General features: G+C 40.8%; 1 protein-coding gene across 1 annotated transcript in view; it reads right to left on the bottom strand.

Annotated features, from left to right (window-relative positions):
* Nucleotides 1–21,633, bottom strand: part of PCDH7 (protocadherin 7) — a 424,700-nt gene that overhangs the window by 209,352 nt on the left and 193,715 nt on the right. The gene's annotated exons all lie outside the window — the stretch shown is intronic.

Below are 21,633 nucleotides of genomic sequence, written 5' to 3'. Positions count from 1 at the left end.
TCGATCACTTCTGATCAGGGCAAGAATAAATTATTTTACTATTTATCTTCACTGTAAAAAGCAAATCAATCCTGCCAGTAGAGCTCACCTCTCTAAGACCTCTATAAAAGCATACCTGTAGCAGGGCACCAAACCTGACCCCTGTTACAGTCTGGAGAGCCTGTCTGGACCTGAGCACACTGGGATACTCACTGATAAGTGAAGAACCAATAGAGTGGCAAGGAGAGTAGCGATGCTGACGTCTGAGGCAGACATGGCAGCCTCCGTGCCTGCTGCACAGAGAAACTAGGTCATGGGACCTTGGAGCTGTCTCTTATTGACCAGGAGGAGCCTGGCCAGAAGATAAAACTGTGCTGGTCCAGAGAGGGTTGCCTCAGAGAAGGGGTATCACAAGCAAGAGAGAGTTTGTGTGAGCCACGTGGAGGTGTGAGACTAATGACCAGAGCTGGACTAGTGTAATGGAGACAAAATGGAAATAAGATGCTGAGGGCCTACAAACATCCCCTGGCAATTATGCTTGCAGCCTCAGGCAGGAAAATACTTCTGGAACTGGTAAGGTTGGAAGTTTAAAAGGGGTGTATGCCTGTGATACTGAACTCGACATAGCAATATGGGTCAGTGAGTGGCAGGCTTATGCCTGATAGACTTAAACAGAGGTTGGCTGTAGGTGGGGTCTACCAATATTGTGAGTGATGGAGATTAATTCCAGCTGGTCAGCTGGGTATTTGATTGAACTGCGAGAAAATTGATTAGTCAAATGTGGACGGACTTTGTAGCTTAGTGTTCATGGGATGAATCTACTGAGAAGAAGTTAATGGCCCCACTGTGAATTGATTTGATTGATCAAACTGGGGAGGGAATAATGATTAATTAATGTAGTTTGAGAGAGGAAGGTACTGCTCTGGCAAAGGCTCTAATTAGAGGTCCTCAAGTGACTGCAGTAAGGAGTAAACCAGATAGCCACTAAGAAGATGGCTGGTCGGTGACCTAGCTTTAATATCATGTCTGTAGGAGAATGAGGTCCAAAGCAGGCCACAGGTCAACATCTGGTTGGGTGTGATACAGACAGGGTGTAGAGGAGGATGAGCCCTGTAAAGATTGTGAGTCACTCTCTTCACTACTAGCAACACACATCTCACCTCTCCTTATTCTCTTTCTTTAGGCAAGAGGAGATCAAGGCTGAAGAGGAGTGATGGCAAATCTGTCACCGTGAAGTACTAGACTCCCACAATACCCTAACACCTTTTACAAAACAACAGGAAAATAACAATGCCAGATAGAGATAAGCAGTAGATAAAATATTTCAGCTTTATGATTGTTTTGAGATAGTCTATAACATACCCTAAGAATTTTAAGGTAACGCCTTTATTCTTTTTAATTTTGTCACTTACAGTTTATGACATAGGACCTAATTTGTGGGGCATTACTTACTAAAGCAACCCCCCCCTTTTTTTTTTGAAGAAAGAAGTGAGTGGAGAAGCTATGGTGGCATCTTGGGTTATATTCTCTTCTTCTATGCTATTTATGTGTTTAGTTCTGCCTGTGTGTGAGGGTCCCATATCTGTGTTTTTAGTAAGCCCATCCCTTGGGGAATAGCCTTCATTAAGGATGGTGCATACCTCTAGGATGGAACATCTCATTTTTATCACACTTTATAAAGATCTAATATCAGCTGTCTTTCAATCCCAACTCATTCTGTTCCCTTCTATATTTGGCTATAAGCCTGCAGCACCACATGCTTCTTTATGCCAGGCATTAGGTCCCCAGGTACAGGGTCTGTAATTTTGCACATCTACAGGGCAAAACATGATATATTGGGGAATATCTATTTTTTTCTCTCTTTCTGTACATTCCATCTAGATCTCTCATGGATATTCTCCAACATATACACACAAAACAGGAAGAAAAAACCTGGAACTGTTCCCTCCTACACTCCCAAATCCCCTGCTTGTTTTCTTTGGAGTTATGTACAAGGAGCAGTGAAAGCAGGTCATGTCCTACCTATAGGATGGATTATAAAACTGTTATCTTCACTGAGTAAGGAGTGGCAGGTAGTGTCACAATCATAAAGCTCAAAGGCCCTTTCTGGTTACTGACTTGCCCCAAAATTAAAGTTCTCTCTCATAAACATTCTTCATCTCAGTTTGTCTGTGTGGCCAGTACTTCAGAAAATATAGCTTGGTTTATTTTTCTCCTCTGCCTGCTCACTCCTCATCTTCCTTCATATAAGGACATTGTGGAGGAACACGGTCCCATTCAATCTGCTCTCTCACTTGATGATGTAACTCAGAAGGTGAGTAGCTGCCAAATGGTCCTGTTGCAATCTATCCTGTATTATGATGTGATGGCACATCAGCTGTTAGGAGACATATAGCACTTTTTATACTTCCTTAACCAGTTCTTATGTTATTGTGTTTTCAAGCTAATATTTTATGGAGCAAATCCTCAAGGAATCCATTTCTAACCACTTGGAAGAGAAGAGGGTGATTAGGAACTGTGCTGGTCAGGTGTACTGTTAACTAAAGGCAGTGAGGAGAAAAAAGGAATCAGATTCTATTGCTACCGCAGCCTAAGACAAGTGTGTACTTTTAAATTCCATATGTAAATATTGCATTGACATGTCATGAGCATATAAATGTCATTTCATTTTGACAAAAGGAATCACAGAGTCTTTTATATAAGGACCACATAAATACTCAGTGATGGGTAAAAAGGACCCTTAACTGTGGAAGCAATTAAGCTATTCTACACTGTGCAGCTGCAATAGACTAAAGATACCCCTGTCTGTTGTAGCAGTTAACAAATACACTGTTTGGAGATTCAGTTAAAAAAAAGAAAAACAACTCTACAAGATTTCTCTCTGGACAGCACTGATCTGTATAGCACTGTTACAAATCTCTAACACTGAAAGAAGAATTGTTTGATCAAGAAAACAAATCTGCCATTACCCCACAGGAAAAGAAAACGCTTCAATGCAAGCTTGTCCTATGGCTTGTTTACATGAAATTTTAGATATGATTCACTTTGATTTTGCTTCCCTTGCTGATGAAATAATACAGATTGCTCAGTAAAAGAACAAGTACCCCTGCAGGGCTCTTTAGGGTTGATTTGTTCCTTAGATATAGCAAAAAGCAGGTTAAGACAAGCAAGTTGGGAAAACCAGCTTGGACACGTTTGTTTGGTTGTAAGGTACCAGGTAACTATCAAAATTAATTAACTCCTTGTGGACTGTTCCTCCTTCATTAGCTTCATATTCTGCTATTTTGATTTTTAATCGCGTACTCAAATATTAATTATATACCCCTATTTTCAGTTACTTTCTATGGAGAAAGATATGGGACCCAAGCATATATCAAAACTGTCTTTAAAGAGTGAGATTTATCAGTGTTTGGCATAAATTTAGAAAGCGATATAAGACTGGCCATTTGTATCTGTTGCTAATTTACTTTTAATAGTATGTTCTAACTTGGTAGGCATTTTAAATGAAACATTTTAAATGAAGGTTGAATTTTACCTTTTGAAGGCACAACATTGTTGGGATGTAGGGATAATCTCTTTTCTAATTTTGTTTTTCTCTGATTTTTCCTGAAATCCATACACAAAGGACTCCAGGGTTAGCGAGACAATCTTTTTTTTCTTTCTCTTTTCTTTTTCTTTCTTTTTTTTTTGTGTGGGTGGTGGTTCTATTTTGTTTTCTTCAGTTTTATTTTTATAAAACAAGGATGGGTTTGTTTGGGCATTTTCATTTAAACTCTGCTTACTAGGGGCTTGATCCTGAAACTTTAAGTACTCTATGATACCTGAAATAACATTGTTTAGACTTGTCAAAACCTCAGTTTCTTAAAACTAATATTTGTTTAATCAAATGACCACATTTTAATTTATTTTTTCTTAAAAATGTTCCATAAAATCTGTCACTGAAAAGGTTGAAATATACAATAAACACGGTTAATTTAAGTCTATGGGCTTAACTTCCATCTTTTCTTTGTGTAAATTGATCCTTTTACTTCTTAGCAAAAACAGATTTATATTTATAACTTCCAGTAAATTTTTTAAAAAGTTCTGAAGTTGAATCTTATGGTCTTCCAGAACTTTAGTTTAAAAATATTTTCATTATCTAATAGGTTCCTCCTTTATGTCCACAGTATCTTTTTGACTTTAAGTCCTGCACTTTCTTTTTCTCAGAGGAATGATGAAGTAATAAGTAACGCTAACCACACTCTTTCTTGCATAGGGAGGTGCATCACAAACAGGTCTAGGGAGGTGATGCTCCCCCTCTATGTGGCACTGGTCAGGTCACAGCTGGAGTACTGCCTCCATTTTTGGGTGCCACACTTCAGGGGGGATGTAGATAACCTGGAAAGGGTTCAGAGGGCCACCCATCTGGTTAACGTCTTACAGAAAAACCCTATGAGGACATGAGAGGGCTGAGAGGTGACCTTCTGACTGTCTACAAACTCACTGGGGGGACAGCAGGAAATAGGGGGTACGCTGTTTACCAGGGTGCCCATCAGGGTAACTAGAAATAATGGCCACAAACTGAGGGAGAGCAAATTTAGACTGGACATCAGGAAAAAATTCTTTATAGTGAGGGGTGCCAAAATATGGAATGTGCTTCCAAGGGAGGTGGTGCTGTCCCCTTCCTTGGAGGTATTTAAAAGGAGATTGGACAGATACCAGGGAGGGGTCATCTGACCCCAGCACTCTTTCCTGCCCAGGGCAGTGGGTCAGACTCAACGGTCTAATAGGTCCGTTCCAACCCTAAAATCTATTAAATCTATAAATTTTAAAGACATAAGTCTCAAATCCCTTCAGGGTACGTTAGCATGGAATTGCTGATACAATTCCAGATTCAGGTTTAAACTAGCAAACCCTGTAATTAAATCAGATAGGAAAAGAGTTGAAATCTTGTTTGTGAAAGACAGAACAACACACTGTGTTTGTAAGTGATAGAAAAGTTGGTAGTTAGTTCGAACATACCTATTGAAGCTTCTTCTCTCAGATTAATGGAAAGGATATACAAGTCTAAGATATCTTCACAGTGAAAACTTAAAAACAATGATTAATTTTTCTCCCATTCTATTTCACATGCAAACTTGTCAACTCAACTGTAAAACGAAATTTCTTCAAGTGATTTTGAAATGTATCACAGGAAGCAAACTATCTCATGCTGAGAAACTGATCTAAAATATTTGGGGTTAAACTTTCAAAGAATACATATTAAACAACTAGTATAAGAGAATCAAAGACATATTTGCATAGCTATAAAGAAACAACTGTGCAATTACAATTTTAAAAAACTTATGCAATGAAAAATAAGGTTGCATGGGCCTGAGTAATGCCTGTTTCACTGATGTAAATCAGAGTATTTTAATTTAAATCAATGGACTTACAGTAATGTAAAGCAGTGGATGCAGATGTCAGTTATATGCCTAGAAAAGGCATAACATTCCTGAGAATATCCAACTATTCAAGTAATTACATCCACAAGAAAAAGAAGGGACTTGTTTTGTTACTTCTTTTAATTTTGGCAACATATTTAGGGAAATCAAGGCTACAGTTACTATATATGTATAGTTATATATAACCACAGTGTGTGCATATGCTAATAAATATTTACCTAATATGAATAAATATATATAATCATATATATGTGTTCATACAATATGTATTAGCATGTATATGTGCTCATATATTATAGATTATGCATATGCAAAGTGCAAGCATTTCAGAAAAAAACAGGACACATGCTCACAATTGCATACTGATCAACTTCAATTACTTATTAACATGCAGTTTCCTTTTGTATCAATTCCTTCTTCCCCTTCCTTATGAAAAATGGCTGTTGACACTATGCAGAAGAAGGGAGCATTTGTTGTTTGTGTGTTATTTGTTTGCATTGCTGAAAAGGACAGGAACCCCAGCCATGGTCTATGACCCTACTGTGATGCTCAAAACATAGAACAAAAAGATAGATATCGCATACAACTCGGTTCACCTGTCAGAGATAAGGCAACCCCAGAGAGCATACTAAGGTTCTTTAAGGACTAAAAGGGAAGCTGATTACTGGAGAATACCAGTGTCCCAGACTAGCAGGCCTATTTGGGCCTGGGCAGGCGTGAGAAAAAACATAAGGACTCAATTCCATTCTAGACCCTACTTAGAGAAGAATGGCAGCTGAAGACCAGTAGTGATCATCTGACAGAGACACTAGAATAAAACTTCAGGGTCTGCTTGTCTCTGCTAGACATTGAGTAGGAGCATCTATGATAAAATGAACTTATTCAAACCTTGTGGAGAAATAATGTACACTCCTGAAAATTTTATTTACTGTGGTGGTAGGCAGGGGGTCACCTCAGCTTGGCAGCCATGGAGGCTCACCTGGTGTGGAGCTCACAGTGGTGGCGGCAGTGGCAGCAGCAGCAATGAGTCTTGCCGCCCTGCTTCATTATCCCAGGTTGGGTCCCGCTTACTGGGCCATGGAAGCAGCTTCTGTCCAGTGCCAGTTAAGCGAGGATGTAGCCCCATTCCCAGATGTGTGTGCAGAAATCTGGGGTGGGGGGATATGTGCTCCCTCATGCCCTACTGATGTGTCACCTTTGGCATCACTTATTGCATCGCACCTATAATGTTGGGCACCCCTTCATCCCCACACACCTCTGCCTCACACAACCCTCCACCCCACACACTGGGGACCTGGGGCCTGGAGGTGCGGGGAAGTGGGTAAGGAATGAGGGACACCAGCAGGGTTGGAGGTCTGTGAGTCAGGGGTGAGGGGCACTGGCAGGGCCAGGGGGGCTGTGGCTTGGGAATTAGGGGTACCAGCATATCAGGGAACAAATGCCTATAGAGATGCACCTACTGGCTACATCTACATGTGCACTTTACTGCAGAGTAAACTAATTAATTGCAGAATAAAGTGTCACTGTCCACACGTGCAATGCTATTAGGCTACAGTAAACTAATTAACACAGCCATAAGATAGTATTATCAGGGACACCCTGTCAGCCCAGCTAGCAGGGAGCCAGACTCCTGCTTGCTGTCTAGCCACATGGCTCCGCACTTTCAGCACTTTCATGCCTCAGCCAGCCTGTCTACCACCTGATGCCACCACCTGGGGCCTGGGGCTGAACAGGGAAGGAGTGGCCTTAGCATAAATTGCTCTGCACTGGCTCAAATGTCTGCTGTCCTAGGCACACATGTAGATGCTATGTCCAGGAGTAGTTTACTCCAGTTCAAACCTCCCTGGAGTTTATTGCCTCAAATTAATTGCACATGTAGATACACCCACTGACACCAATATTTTAGCCCCCTCTTTAAAGGTTTCCACATATCTCTTTTAGTTTTTCACACATTAATTATAGCTTGGTTTTTAAGCAAAACACATATTTTCTTCCTCAGAAACAGCGGCAACATGTAGAGGGTACACAGGAATGCATGTGCACCCCCTGACAGTGCTGGTGCATCCCCTGACCAGCCATGCTCATTGCTTAGGTGATGGGTAGGAGAGGCAGGTGGTAGTGCCAGTGCCCCCCTGCAAGTGCCACCTGGGGAGTGGAAGTGCCATTGCACTCCCAGAAGTAGCTACAGCTGGAGCAATTAGCTGCAGCCACTCCCAGAAGTAGCTGCAGTGATCGGCTGGAGCAATTGGCTGTGGGGGGACCCCCCTACACCCAGTCACTGATGTGCTCCCCTTACTAAGCCGGCACTAGTTTCCCATGTTCAGAAAGATTAAAAAACTAACCCAATGTGGCTACTTAAACTCTGCTAGCAGTTACAGAGACGTCTCTCTTTCTTCAGTACTTTCAGTGCAGACAAAAACATATGAGCTGGTTAGGTTTTACACAGACATATTTGGCATCCTTTTCAAATGTGTTTAAATTGTAATTTAAATTTGACTCCATTTCTGTAAGAGAAGCATACGTTTGTGCCAAAATATTTTTTTTGTGGGTCACCAGGAAATGAGCTAACACAACTGTTTTTTAAAGTATGATGTACACTGATCAGAAAAAAAAATTCTATTTTTCCCCCCTTACATTGGATTGTCTACTTCTAAGAGGTCTGACGCTGATGTCTGTTCCATCTCCTATTGTCAGAAACTACAGTTATTGTTGTGAGAGAGAAAAGAAATGGAAGACTGGGGCCCTTCATATTCCTGCATGAGCTTAAATAGTTTGGTATGATGGTGGTTCTTGGTCATTATCTTTTAATTCTGTAAAACTTTAATGCAATGAACTTTATTAAAATTAGTTAACTCATTTAACATGAAGGAAGGACCAAACATTAAAAGCAAATTACTTTTCATAAAAAGCTTACCTTTGAAAATGAATGACTAATTAAGGCAGACATGTACTGATGTGTAAATAATGAAAGATAGTACTTATGCCTGTTTGTATGGTTGTACAGCATTTACTGAACTAGTACCTTAAACCTATCTGATTAGGGATATTTAATCTTTATGGTAAATAAAAGGAAATGCGCCAAGACATACCATCTTCTTTGTACAGTGCAAACACCTACGCATGATTCACAAGATAAACCCAGAAATTTCAAGTACAAATCCACAGTGTCAAAAAATGTTTTGGTCTTTCTGAGTTATTTGCAACAGAAATTGCTGTATTATTTTTCTGTAGTCAAAAAAGGAGTGAAAGCTATGAGTTGGCATTTTCCAAGGGGTGCCTTGAATTTAACAAAGTTGAGGAGCACCCTGTAGTACTCATAAAAGGATCTCATTACACTCCAAGGTCCTGCACCATTCTGGTTGAGAATCACTGCTCTGTAATCACCAAATGGACCTACAAGAATAAATTATGTTTTTTTCTTATTACTTTTATCTATCTTGCTTCCCTAAAAAAAGTGTTTAAAAACACAAACCCACACTACCTACATGCAATAAAATTAACTACACTGCTTTAAATAGGGGGTGGAGAAAAAAATCCTGGCCCAGGCAGCAATGAAAAAATAAATAAAAAAGGAAATGGTAACCAGTTGGTGAGAACAAAACCTGTTTGTCACTGTAACAGAGAGGAGTTTCTCAATCTAAAGAATTTTTGGGTCTTCATTATTCTTGAAGATTTGAAGGAACTGAAGGACCTAATGTTGTCCAGGAAACTGCGAACCTCCCCGCCCCCCTGCCAACAGTCATCAAATGTGAATACTCAGAGAACTGGGGAAGGCTGAACAAAATAGAACATGCTTGATGGACTTATCTGAATTGAGGAAAAATACATTTGTGTTGACTGTCTGTATGAGACTCTTCATTTGGAAGAAGCTACACTGGATGTTAACTGTCTTTTAACTGCTTTATAAACCAAGAAATATTTTTTTCTACTCCATGACTAAAAAATTAAAGAACATATTTGCCCTCTTTCTGAATTTCTGACAATAGCAAAAACAATTTTGTAATCTGCATCTCTGGAAGGGAAAATGAACTATCAGTTGGCACAAATGACTAGGAGTCAGGAGACCTTGATTTAAATTCTAACCCTAGTGAAGTTAATGGCAGAGCTCTCATCAACTTCAGTAAGACCTGGAAGTCAATGGTAAAACTTGCATTGATTTCTCTGGGGCCAACATTTCACCCCTTGGCTCAATTTCCAGCTCAGCCATCAACTTGCAACTTGACATTGGGCAAATCACTTAATCTTTTGGTGCCTTAGCATTCCCATCTCTGGGTTCAGAATATTAACACTTACCGACCTCTGTGAATTGATTTGAAATTCAGGGAATCTGTTTCAATTTCAAGGTACTTGCAGCAGCACCTTACTCTCCCAAATGAACACACATATCCCTTTTTTCTTTTTACCTGCCTTGTTCATCTCAATTAATCTCTTCAACTAACCTATTGCCTCTTGTAGAAGTATCACTCCCCTTGTTTCCTTCCCTCCTATACTATGTAAGATCATTTGTTCTGTCAGTTCTTACATGGCATCTCATGAAGTAAGTCAATGCCTATGAAAGCTCATGCCTGCCTGAACTAGATAGTCTACAAAGTGCCGTACTGCCTTACTCTCTTCTTATCAGAGATCATTGTTAGGGAGGAATAGCTTTTTTAAAATTTTTCCTGAGCCTCCCTACTGCTTTCTCAGGAACCTTTGCCGAGGTTTGGCTGCATTTATTCCCACAGATTTTATTTTTACATACTCCCTATTTGTGCCCCCCACCCCCGGTCTCTGCCACAAGGGCCTCCTAGTCAACTTCCTCCTGGCTCTGGCCAAACTTACCATCTACCAGGCCAGGAGGACAACCCTTGTTCTGCTTTCCTGTTACTCCTCTGCTCACATCTCCAGGAAAAGTTTCATTGGGTGGCTTCCACTGGCTCCTTGGACATGTTAGAGGGGCAGTGGGTACTGGCCAGTGTTCTCTGCTTGATGCATATCCTCGGAACTGTCCTTATCAATCTGTGATCTTTCCTCCTCCTCCTCCCAAGAACTCTGTTGTTATGTCTCTAGTGGCCTTCTTATACCAAGGGGTGGCTTGTAGGTTTCCTGGTGGGACAATAACAACAGAGCCACTGTCCCTTTTATATATAAAATTAAAATGTTATATATTTTTCCTGCAGTGAAGCCAGTAATAGTGTAAAAAATTATGCAAGGCTGATAGGATACTGATCTGGAACTCTGGTTAGTTTTAAAAGAAAATTAAGTAAAGTTTGCTGAAGTATTACATAAAAATTATCTAATATTAATCTATTTTTCCATCTGAATACCCTATAGGGATTATTATATATATTTCACTTTTGAAGAGTTTTATAGGAAAAATCAAAAAGAAAAAAAATCACGGTTTAAATTTAGATGGAAATGATCCACTGGGATGCAAAAAAAGAGCTATTATAAATAAAATAGGAAAGTAATACTGTATTTACTTGAATCCAAGATTAAGATTTTTTCCCCATTTAACATGTGTCTTATTTTTGGTTTGAGTACGAGCAGGGGCGGCAGCCACTGTGACTCCAACTCTGACCATAGGCTCAAGGTTGGCGTTGAAGCTACAGCCACTGCTTCCCTGCCACCTTTGCCCCCTGCAGCCTCTGACCTGAGCCACCTACCTTTGTAATTCCTGTCACCACATCTGCTCTCAATCTTCTCCACTTCTATCACTGCTACACTTTGGTTCTGACTTTGGCCTCAGCTCTGGGCCTGTTCTAGCCTGGGGCAAAAAGAGCACACGGTCACTTCAGCTCCTGCCTAGCCATGCAACAGTGACACCAGCTCTGGTCCCAGCTCCTCAGCTGGAGCTGCTACTTCCAAAATCAGTGCTATGTGGCCAGGTGGGGGGAAAAGAAACCACGTGCTCCATGCCTCAGGGTGGGGAAGGACTAGAGCTGGCCTGGGGAAGGTGGGGGGGAGGGGGAGGTGCAGAAGTTGTAGAGGGAGGAAACAGATGGGTGGGCAGGAAGCAGTGGAGGTCATCGGAGTTTAAGGCAGAGGCTCCAAGCAGCAGAAGTAGTAGGTGGGGGGCAGGCAGAGGGGGCAAATCATGGGGGGGAACATTGCCAGGGGGTGTAGGTAATGGGGAGACAGGCTTCAGTGCATGAAAACAATGGGAGGCAGATAATGGTGGGAGCAAATGGCGAGGGGATGGGCATCAGGGGGCAAGAGGTATGGGGAGAGACAAAAGGCAGGGGTCAGGATACTTGATTCCCCTGTCCCCTACCATTTCCCCCATTTAAAATATAGATAGAACTTCAAATGCTTTCCCTGGTATTCTGTGGGGGTGGGGGGACTGCTTGGGAGTGGTGGGTCCCTCACCCACCTCCCCACAAGGCACACAGCCCCCCTAACCCAATCAAAAGCAGCAGCAGCAGCCATCAGTGTACTCATGCCAGCTCCAAGCACAGACCAGCTTCTGGCATGACTGTTCCTGCATGGAGCCAGCCCAGCCTGACTGTACACAGCTTCTGCCTGCAGTGCTGGAAGCCACGGGTGACAGCAGGAGCTGGTCCGGTTTTGTCTGAGGGCTTGCAGACCAAGCCGGGCCTGCGCCATGCACAGCCACTGGTCTGAGGTGGCACCACACTGCTAGGGTTCTCTTTCAGGAGTTGGCATGAGCACGCCAATTGCTGCTGCTATTGCTGCTGCTGGAGTAGTAGATGTGCACCATGTGAGGGGCTGGTGGGGGATCCAACCCTCCCAAGCAGTCCTCTCCCACCTGCAGTCTCTTCACGTCCCACACCCACAAACTTCCCTACAATCCATTCAGAAACCCCACACCCCCAAACCACTCCACAACCCCCCCAGCCACATAGCCACCCACAAACCGCAGACCCACCTTCTCACACCACTCCACCCACAAATCCCACATCCCCCCGACAAATCTCATACTCTGCATGCCCATCCATCTAGCAGGATGGGATAGGACCTGCTGATGAGAGCTGCAGCTTCAGGGGCAACTGCCACATTGCAGCCCTGCCCCATGTCTACACTAGTGCTGGGACATGCAGTCCCAGCTTGTGGGGGCTCCTGGTCCCAGGAATCACTTGGGGACGGGTGTGATGGGCTTGAGGGAGGGATGGAGCTGGTAGCAGGGGGGTGTGTGTGTGTGAGAGAGAGAGAGAGAGCACGCGAGTGATGGGAATCAGGGGAGGAAAAGAGAACCAGGTAGGAGAGGCCACTAGAGCTGGGCTTAGAGCCCCCCTGCTGCCCTAGAGCAGCTTGTGTAGGGGGAGGCTAGGCCTTGCCCAACCCAGTCCCTGAGCCCCAGCCAAGGGCTTCCCAGGAATGGCATGGGGATCACTGGGGCCTGGGCATAGGCACATGGTGCAGAACAGAAAGGGCTGGCGCTGCTCAGAGTCACAAAGCAGTGCATGGTACAGCTGAAGCTGGACTTGTGTCCTGATGCTGGGATGGAACTGTTGCAGGAGGGAATTAATGATGGCAGGCAGGGGCTATGGGTCAGGAATGAGGGGCACTGGTAGGGCTGTGGGTTGGCAGTGAGGGGCAAGGGCAGAGGCAGGGCACCAGCTTGCCAGTGCTGCTTAGCTCCCCACATCATGATGAACAAAGGGGGCAGGGACAGGGGCAGATCTGATTTTTCTATGACCAAAAACCCAAAAGCAAACATCAAAGTGTATAGACGTTTATAATTTATAATGTATTATGATAATAGTGGCACTGGTAGACTTCCAAATTGCTTTAAACTTGTAAATATATCAATAAAACATTACTGAAGTGATCTCTTTATATATATTGGCATTTAATTTTAATTGTGAAAGAACTCAGATTTTGGGTAATTTAATGAGAGAATTTAGTTTTTTTTAGTGAGAGAATTTGCCATTTTTAAAGAGGGATTCCTGCTGGTGAGGTAAGTGGTAGGACCCAGCAGAGGAGCCTACCCAGGTCCAGCAGTGGGAACCCAGCTGGAGGGCAGACAAGGTGGCTGACCTCCTGGCCATTTGGGGCCAGGAGGACATGCTTCAACAGTTCAAAGCGGGCCACCATAACAAGATATCTTCTTAGCTTCCCAGATGGCAGAGCAGGGACACCAGAAGACATGACAGTAGCGCCACCCAAAGGCCAACTGTGCAGCCACAGCCCACTGCAGCTGGCCCAGAGGTACAGGAGGCTCTGCTGCAGTGCCCATGCCACTGCCCAGGAAGCCGTGCAGTCCCTGTCTGGGTCTGGCAGGTGTGCAGCCATGGGGCCGCAGGTCCACGGGGGCAGAAGCTGTTGCAGGTGAGTGGCAGCAGGTGGGTGCAGGGGTTACTCTAGGTCAGGGCTGTTTCATAAGTCCAGCTGGCAGAAGAGGCTAGTGTCCCCAGATACCAATTGACTGGGCCTCAGAAATTCCTCAGGGCAGCTCAGCCTCTAGCTCCCCCTGGCTGAAGATCCTAAAGGAGTTGGGCAGAGTCAGTTTGCCCCAAGTGGCACAAGATGTCCCACACCAAAGTACATGTTGAGGCACATGTGTTGAGGCACAAAACCTCCGGCACAAATTTGTGCTACTACTATTTGAGCTGATGCAACCACACATGCCTACATGTGTGGATGCACCCAATGGGTGCATACCCATGAGCGCGCACATGCAGGGCATATGTTTCCCATAGGACACATATTTGTGCCACTACTATTTTTCCCCAGGTACACCCCCTGCACACGTGCTTCAGCATGCGGCAAAGTGACCTGGGTGAGGTAGGGGAGACTGGAGCCAGTATCTGTGCTCGCCCCAGCAGCCTTACCTGAAGTTTGGGGGGACTCCCAGGGCAGAAGTGGCACTGAGCCAGCTGCTCACAGCCTGGCTGGCCACATTGTCTTTCTGGCAGCATACAATTCTGATGCCTGCACCATGCCCCTTATTTCAGCAGTGTTTTTTTCTGACACCAGGATGTTCCCATGTTAAAAAAAACCCCCACCACACTGATAATTAGGGCAGTGAATGGGTGAACTTGTTTGTGGAACTGCAAACCACTTGTGCACGCTTGTGCAGACATGCCCAAAATGGCTGAATTTGGTCCTTTGCCTTGCTTTATGCATATGAAGTACAGTATAAACAGATGGAACTAGAAAAGGTATGCATAACAATAACCGTAAGGTACAATACCTGCGCTAGTTATCCACATTCCAAAAATATATTTTCTTATTAGCATATTTCTGTATTACTATCATGACCTTATACAATATCACTGTACTAATATTCCTGAACTACTAGTATTACTGGATTATAAAACAAGTAAGAAAGATGCGACTTCCTTATTTTTGGTGTAAAATAATAATTCACAATAGACATATTAAGAATCTTACTATCTGCTGATTGATTAAATATTCTCTTGTTAAGAAAATAATAGAAGTCTCAGCTGGAATGGGGAGAGGAGATAAATAAATAGAGGAAGTATGTCTAAGTTTAGGCAAATGGATTCACTGGATTCTATGCAATTATAATACTATAATAAATATGTTTTCAATTAGAAGACTTCACAACCTTTTCTCTTTCTATCAGAAAGGCTTTTCTTGTTCAACCCCCTCCCCCTTTCCCTCCTTCCCCCACCCCCAGGTCTTATCAGAATATCTCATTCTTAGAATTAAACTATTTCTGGGCTTAAAGTCCATCACAGAATGTATAACTGTGATATAAACCATTGCTTGGAAGGTTTTCATAGCAAACATAAGAATTCTTTCTCAATCAATGAAAAGACAAACTATGATAATCCATGAAGCCTTCCTGTTGTTGGTGGTGTAGGGGGTGTGTGTAGCTTTGCTCTGACGGAAGAGTCAAAGAAAGTATGAATTCTTACTAGGCAGAGCTGTAATTACTGCATTTGTACAGCAGCTGAACTGTAATTCAGAAAAGCTCTCACTCCTGAAAATCTTAACAGTTTTATGAACTACTCACATGTAGAAGGGTTTTTTCAGGATCAAGTCCTAAAATAAAACTACTGATAAATGATTACAACCTGAGAGAACCAGGACAGCTGAAAGTAATGCAAACTGCAAATGTACAACAGTTTGTAGAAGAAGTCCATGATTGTTTGTTTGCCCTGTGTCATTTGTACTTGAAAATACTTAACCTTAGTTTGCAGCAATATTAATCTACTATTAATATCTCTATTGTAAAGATCTGCACAAAATAGATTTTCAAAATATAAAACTGCATATAGCTACATGCTTCCACTTTTATTCACATTTAGTTTCGTATTTAATAAAGCAGACTGAGATACCCTGTAATGGTAGCAGACTGCTACTAAATAATCAACACTGAATCACACTTAAGAGATTTTTTTTGGTAAAATGAAACCCTGCAACACTTTATATTTAGAAAGAAAAATGAAAAAAACAACAAAAATACCCTGCTCAGCTTTTTTGCCATGTCCCTGTTAGAACTGTTTTTTGTTTGGGTTTTTTTTTCAATTGTCACCTACTATTTGTGAACTAGGATCTTAATTTGAAATTCATGTGGGTAAAATAATGTGCAATCAAATTATATTAATATAACTAAACAAGTTTTCTTTCTTTTCCTTTAATTAGTCTGCTGTTAACTGGAGCACAATTTACCTGCTGTTTCCTTGCTCCTCCTGGAGGGAGAAAATTGTCCACCAACTAAAGCACAAGCTGGAGTCAGTTCTCTCCCAATTTCTGCTACTTGATATCATGTGTAATAAAGTCACAGGCACTTCTTTGCTTCAATTTTGCCTTATATAAGATAATGAGCGCAAATAATTTCTTTATTTTCAGCTATAGGTTTAAGAACCCCTTATAGAGATGAATAATTACTATCCTCCACCCCTTATAGATTGATTGTGAAGTTACATGTTACACTTAGACCACACTAAAGGCACTTAAAATGTGAGTGTTTATATGATGAACCTCATTAATTCATGCTAAGTATCCTCTGAACATTTCAAAGTGATGCCACTTCAGGGGAGGATTAACTGTGGGTTGTGATACCTAGGTCATCTTAGGGTAACTTCAGTCTTCTACACAGAGATAAAATAAGCAGTCTTCCTGCATCCTGGGATGCACAACTCCCAGGCCACCCCTCTGACCAAGAACAGGGATAGAAACCATGTGTCCTAGCTCCTAGCTACACCCCTGCTGATCAGCCTTCTAATGGCAAGTAAGCACTGTGCAGGACAAAAATGGTATTAACCCTTAACATTTGACTTCTCATAGCACATTCTAATTTTAACATTGCCTAAAATTCCACAGATTTAGTATGGACTAAGTGTAATGTGTACTTCACTCTAAGTAATGAGACACATTTTATTTGAACTATATCTTCACTGCAGTCCAGAACTGTATCAGTATTTGGAACTTGTTAAATATAGCTGAACAAGCTTTAAACTAGCTAGTTCAGCTACCAACACTAGTTAAGTCCCACCCAGGATCTTGATACCAGTATCGTGGCTGCTACATGACTCTACGTAACCTGGAGAGGAAAGAGGAGGGGGACTAGAATGCGTTTAAACTGCTCGTTCTAATTAACTACTTTGAAAAAGACCCAGGCACCATTATAAATAAATAAACAAAAAGCTTTGACCTGATGATAAGTTGTGTAATAACTGAGATAGAAAATAATACCAAAAATATTGTAATGACCTCACCTGGACTTCAGTTACGATCACACCTTCTCAGAAAACACGTGAAAGAAATTATGGAAGTTTAGAGACCGTAAACAAACGTTAAAGGAAAATAATAAGAATATGAATGTATAATCCAGAGAGGGGATATATGAGGAAAAATGTTAAAAACATGCAGCTAAAGAATAGTGTTAAAAAGTAAACTGAATGTTTCTATTTACTTTTTCTCAAAATACAACAACCACAGGTTGTCAATGAAACCAAAGAAAACAAGTTAAAACTGATAAAGGAAGGAAGACTTTTTATATAGCTGATGAATAACCTGTGGAATTCAGTGCTACAAGAACTCAGTAGTTTAAGTAGGATTCATAAAAGGGCACATTTGCATGAAGAGAAAATCTACAATTGCATGAAGACTGCTAGACAGAACAGGGATCTGTTCCAGTATGACAATGACTATATTTCTAAATTGAAAAGTCAAAATGTAAAGGAAAAAGTTCTCAAGGGGAAAAAAAGGATAATTAACATTATAATACTACCTTTATATGGCAATATTAGAGAAACAATTAATGCACATTAAACAAGACCCTGCCTTCTGCACAAATTTTCTTTTAACGTAACCTGCAAGGCCAAGCATGGGGACAGATTCAGAAATCTTCTGGTTCTGCAGATTTTACTAATTAACAGATCTTTTCCTACTGCATTTTTCATAATCTTCTAATGTTTCATTTTTTCTCTGACATCTGATATCAGGGCTAATAATGTGAAAGAGACTTCAGTCTAGATTTGACCTTCACATACACTGGTAATATACCATACTGCTTATTCTAAGAGAACCAGCCCACTTGCCCTATTGTTTTACTTCTGTGGAAAGAGACATCTAAGAAACAAACTTAGGAAACTGAATTTCATTATCCACATTTACTCTGGCTGTAGTACACTCGGCCTTCTTTCATTTGTTGTAACAAGCAAGGTGCATTGTTTTCATTAGCCTTCCTAGCTAGCACGGAGAATGCATCAAAGGTTTCAGAAGGTTTTATGTTATTGTGCTGAAAATTATCTTTTCAAACTTGAAAATGAAAGTAAATCCAAAGCAATTAGTTATAACTGCATTGTTTCATACTGATTGAAATTAAATGGTAAATATTTGAAGTAATAACAATTAAGGACTAGGATAGCTTTCAAAATGCTGTTTCCATGGAAAATCCAAATGAAAATCCAATACAAATTCTGATTAAAACCTAACCAAGCAAAACACTGCAGATTACCTAGATTCCAATTAAATGTGACAAATGAACACTTGACAGGTTTCAATTCCAATTCTATTTATGTCAGAATGATCCATTAATATTGAAGATTAAATTACCCGAATTTGAGCAATACAATTGCACTATATAGCTAGACAAGTGGACTTAAAACTTGGATCAGAGAAAACTCTCATTCAAATGTCAAATGCTACACATACAAAGGACCAAAAGTGCATTCCATCTTCTCCTGTCATTAGCCATAGGCCAGCACTAAGAAAAATTACTAGAGGCAGATGACATGGCACTATCAAAATCCTGTATTTAACAAATGACAGCAGAACCTAAAAATCTGTAGAGGATAATTTTAATCACAATGTCACCCATTTTTCAGGGGGCTCTGTTCAAGCTTTGTGATTATAAAAGAAATTCTCCATTACTATCTGCAAGTCTTGAATTCTTCCTATTGAAACTTTTCAATTGTGACAGTCTTGTTTTGTCAATTACCATATTTTCTCACTTATAACCAACATCTTCCCCCAAAACTAGCTGGTGAAAACTGGGGTGTGCATTCTGCAAGAAAAAAGGATCACCATGGGTCCAGACATTTAGTGGTCAGGTGGCACATCTGCACAAGACACTAAAAGCACAGCAGACTAATTCTACTTCACATCAGTGTGTTATGGTGAAAGCCATGCTAATAAAGAGAAGAATTAGTCTGCTGTGCAATAGCCTCACAAAAAACCATGTGATGGGACTACTGTGCAGTAGCATTGATCACTGTGCATTCAGTTAATACATGTTATTACAGGTGCTAAACAAAATGTGTAGTAACAACAGCTAATTAATGAAAGGGTAGATGCACCCAGGGAAAAGCAGCAGCATTCATTGCCACAGCTTTGGGAACAACAGCAGTTAATGCTGCCACCAGTCCCTCACCAACTCATTTCTAGACCATGACTGGATAACATGTCCTTGTGTGCTGGATTAGGCCAGGGTGTGGGACTGGTCTGGTCGTAAACCCAGCACTCAGACCAAGACCGACAGCACGGCCCTGAACCCAACACCCAGGCACAGCACATGAGTCCAGACCTGATGCATGGTGTCAGACCTGGCATACAACCCTGAAACCCATATGGGGCTGAAATGGGTGTCCCTATATCCAGCACACCAGGTTGGTCCATAGACCCCATAAGGTGCATAGGGCTGCTGGCATGCTAGGGAGCAGACTCGGCTCCCTACCTGTTGCTACTACGTTTTGACAACAAAGGTTGTTTTTCATGCTACCTTTCAAAATCAAGATGTATATTATTTATGGGGAGGTTCTTTATCTGAGAAAATAGGGTAATTGAATATAAGCCTAGTTTCCCCACAAATGCTAGAATGTAAGCACACTAATCCGTTTTATTTTTGAAAATGCTTAACAACTGAAACAACTGAAATATACCATCTTTCCCAATTCGTTGGTATAAGAGCTCTCCCGTTACTGACTTATAAAACACAGCTATACAGTTTGTCTAAGCTGTGTGCTTTACTGTCTATGTTTTGGATATCCAAACATTTTTTTAAGAGTTACAAACTGATAAAAATATACCTGAACAGTACCTGCCTTTACTATACTGTGTACATTACATATAGCCAGAGCTTATGTTTATTTTCTTTAACACTAAAGTTCACCATAAAAGTTTTAAAAATCGCAATTCAAAGAAGTCCCTTAAATGCCTTCATATTTTTTTTCAATACCACACATATCACCATGCCTAAAAATGAATTTTATATAGAAATATAATATATACACATGTGCCCAAGCACACATACACATACATATACACACACACTTCTGGACAAATAATTTAACATAAAATAATTCTGATTTACATTTTTTGCTCAGTTCTTTGTATCACTTTAAATGGCCATATATTATTGAATTGCAGACCTTCAGCAAATACAGACTTGCTGCAGCCATTTCTGCTCATATACATTAGATCTGTGAATTTCCTGACCACAGAGAATGATCTAATTTTTAGATCAGTGGGCATGTGCACACAAGACGCTACATTGATGTACTGATGAACTACAGCAACATAGCACTGGTAGGCACTAATTGTGATGCTGCTGCTACTGTGCAATTGGGTCGAAAACGACCCATGCACTGCTAGGACTATGCAGTACAAGCAGGTACTGCACAGTCATTAGGTACTTGCCTTATCAAGTACTAAATGACTGCCCAGTACCAACTGTACAGTCAGGGCCACATGCAGACGAGCCCAGTATATCTATTTCAGGAATAAAAATAAGAACTGCCATTAGCTGCTGATGCAAGTCTCTGAAAGAAGCGAAAAGGATGTGTAAAACCACACCAGATCATTAAATCTACACCAAGTTTAAGAATGTAAAGATGGATCATCCTTCCCACATACACATCTATATAAAATTTATCAGCAAACCCATTGTTTCACTGGTCATCATCAACCTGTACACTTTGACATGCAGTACTCTGTTTTATGGTTTATGGGCACAATCCAAAGCCAGTGAAATCAATGCTCTTGGATTTCAAAAGATGTTAGATCAGGGCTGGTCAATGGAGGACAGTAAGTTATTTAATTTGTCACAAACATAAAAAGTGTTTTTCAAGCCCCTCCACCCCCCCCTTATTTTTTACCAAGGTGCAAAATTTTTTAGGTGTTAGGCACAAAGAAACTCCTAGTTTTAGGCACAACCCCCTCTAACATTTATTAAATATTAAATTACCATTATTTTGTAATTCCTGGATAATTACTCATACTGCAAATCCAGGTGCATTTTTTTATGTCTGTATAAATGAACCCTGAATTTAAGTGAGATGTTCTGAAGATGTTTTCCACAATAAATTGTGAAGCAAAAGAAAAAAAATTCGGTGCTGCTATTTGCTAAATAATTCAACGTGGAACTGAAACTTGTTTTTGTTTAGAAAACATTGTACATAATATTGAGAGAATGGGAAGGCTATATAAGGGGATTTTAAAATCTTATGTTATTTTTATTGATGCTGTACAACCTCAATTTTAGGAAAACTTCATAAGCAGCAGTTTCATGACCAAATAGAATGAAGAAAAGTAGAACAGAAGTCCCTCTTCAGTATAATGTAATTACTTCATCCCAGCCTCTAAGCTGGTATTTTAAAAAATATATATTTATTGGTTTCAGCAATGTAGTTTTAAAATAATATAAAATAAAGTAAAATAAAATAAAATAAGAAAAAAAGAATAGGGAAAAGCTGCTGATTTTATCTGTAAGGTTATGATCCATTATTTTGTATAGCTATGTTTTAGCAAACTTTGCCATTTAAAACAATTATAATTTAAACTAATTTATTTATTTATTTTGGACTGACCTTTC

Source organism: Crocodylus siamensis, chromosome 2 (genome assembly GCF_052110815.1).
Source record: "Crocodylus siamensis isolate JL-2025a chromosome 2, ASM5211081v1, whole genome shotgun sequence".
NCBI lineage: Eukaryota > Metazoa > Chordata > Crocodylia > Crocodylidae > Crocodylus > Crocodylus siamensis.
Note: the sequence above shows the minus strand (reverse complement) of the source record. Positions and strands in the feature narration are given on the sequence as shown.